The 2,062-nt window shown below is 40.2% G+C and overlaps 1 pseudogene across 1 annotated transcript; it reads left to right on the plus strand.

Moving 5' to 3' along the window:
* Positions 1 to 204: 204 nt before the first annotated feature.
* On the plus strand, positions 205 to 651 carry LOC116560977 (annotated as a pseudogene). Its single transcript, XR_004273244.1, has one exon. The product of XR_004273244.1 is annotated as a 40S ribosomal protein S12 pseudogene (transcript).
* Positions 652 to 2,062: the final 1,411 nt, after the last annotated feature.

The raw sequence follows: 2,062 nt of genomic DNA on the forward strand, positions 1-2,062 counted from the left end.
CACTGAATCATATACTTTAAAAGATTAAACTTTATGGAAATCAAATTGTGTCTCAATACAGCTGTTATTAAAAAAGATATCTGAGGGATTGGAAGCAATTTAGTAGGTGAGGTATTTATATTAAAACATGCCAGACGCTCTTTCCCTGCCGCCGCCGAGTCCTGTGGAGGCAGAGGCTTGGGTGCGTTCAAGATGCCGCTTCACCCGTAGCCCACCGCCATGGCCGAGGTAGGCATTGCTGTGTAATGGACGTTAATACTGCTTTACAAGAGGTGCTGAAGACCGCCCTCATCCACGATGGCCTAGCACGTGGAATTCGCGAAGCTGCCAAAGCCTTAGACAAGGGCCAAGCCCATCTTTGCATGCTTGCATCCAACTGTGATGAGCCTATGTATGTCAAGTTGGTGGAGGCCCTTTGTGCTGAACACCGGATCAACCTAATTAAGGTTGATGACAAGAAGAAACTAGGGGAATGGGTAGGCCTCTGTAAAATTGACAGAGAGGGGAAGCACCATAAAGTGATTGGTTGCAGTTGTGTAGTAGTTAAGGACTATGGCAAGGAGTCTCAGGCCAAGGATGTCATGGAAGAGTATTTCAAATGGAAGAAATGAAGAAATAAATTATTTGGCTCACAAAAAAAAAAAAAAAAAAGCCAGTTTTTTTTTTTTTCCTTCCTTTTTTTTTTTTTTTTTTTAGTAGAGATGGGATTTCATCGTGTTAGCCAGGATGGTCTCGATCCCCTGACCTCATGATCCGCCTGCCTTGGCCTCCCAAAGTGCTGGGATTACAGGCATGAGCCACCGCGCCCAGCCAAAATATGCCAGACTTTTTCTAGTGGGCCCTGGGTCAAGACTGGAGGAGTAAATTTCCATGCAGAGGCAATGCAGTGCTGTGATGGAGAGCACAGAATTTGCAGAGAGATTGTATGAATTTTAATCCTGACATGACCTCTTATTAAGTCAGGGATTGTGGGAAAATTATTCTGTGGCCTACTGTCCTCATTCACCAAATGGGAATAATGATAATGGTACTATGTTTTAGAGTTGTGGTGATTAAATATAAGCTTTAACAGGGCCTGGTACATAATAAATTATAGTAAATGCTATTAAATTGGTGCAAAAATAATTGCGGGTTTTTTCCATTACTTTTACTGCAATTACTTTTGCACCAACCTAAATATATAAGTATTTTCTATTATTATAGGCTACCAAATTTAAAGCATAACCCTCTGGAGCTGACTGAATTTCAACTCTTTCTGTTTCCAAATGAGTGAGTAATTACATGAAAAAAGGAGCCAAAATATTAGTAAGAAAAAAAAATGGATATCTAAGGAGTAGATTACAGAGAGACAATAAAATACAGAGGAATAAAATATTTGTATTTGCCTTCTCATGCAGCTACATTTTAAGAATTAGTATCTTGTATCTGTGAAATGTGATTCAATATACCCCAAGAAAAAGGCAAGACGTCAGCACTCACCTTTTGAGACTTATAATTAGGAAACTCTCTAGCTACTAAATTAACTACTGAGTTACTAAGGTTGTTAGCATTGAGTGTATCCCACCCTTCTGGCCTGACTTATGTTACAATAAGTCAGTTCTCTGTGATGGAAGAATGGACAGAAAGATTGAAAGAGCATTCGCCAGAGGTGGAGTTACTAGCTAGTGATGGGAAGAGTGAGATAGCTGAGAGCCACCTTGAGGGTCAGGGTCTTAGTCTGGAAAATATCTTGGAGGAAAAATTGCACAGGATGGTTAATGTTCTTGGGTTAGCAAAAGGAGGAGCAGGTGGGGATTCCCAGGTGAGGCCAATTACTGATTGGTGATTTACTGGTACTAAACCTATTCCCAGGGAAGGTTTGTGAGCACCGGGAGGATCCATCTTAAGATGTAGGTCTTTTACTTTAGCTGATTTATTTTGAAATGCCTCACTTTGCCCCTAAAAATCTTTCAATAGGCATTTATGACATTGTGATTAGCATTTATTCTTCAAAACCAAGGACAAAATTTTAGACTTAAAAGAATGCATTGGATTTAGTACTTTACGTGGTTGTCAAGCTGGC

This window comes from Sapajus apella, unplaced genomic scaffold (assembly GCF_009761245.1).
Source record: "Sapajus apella isolate SASKATOON/1434 unplaced genomic scaffold, GSC_monkey_1.0 scaffold28, whole genome shotgun sequence".
Classification (NCBI taxonomy): Eukaryota; Metazoa; Chordata; class Mammalia; order Primates; family Cebidae; genus Sapajus; species Sapajus apella.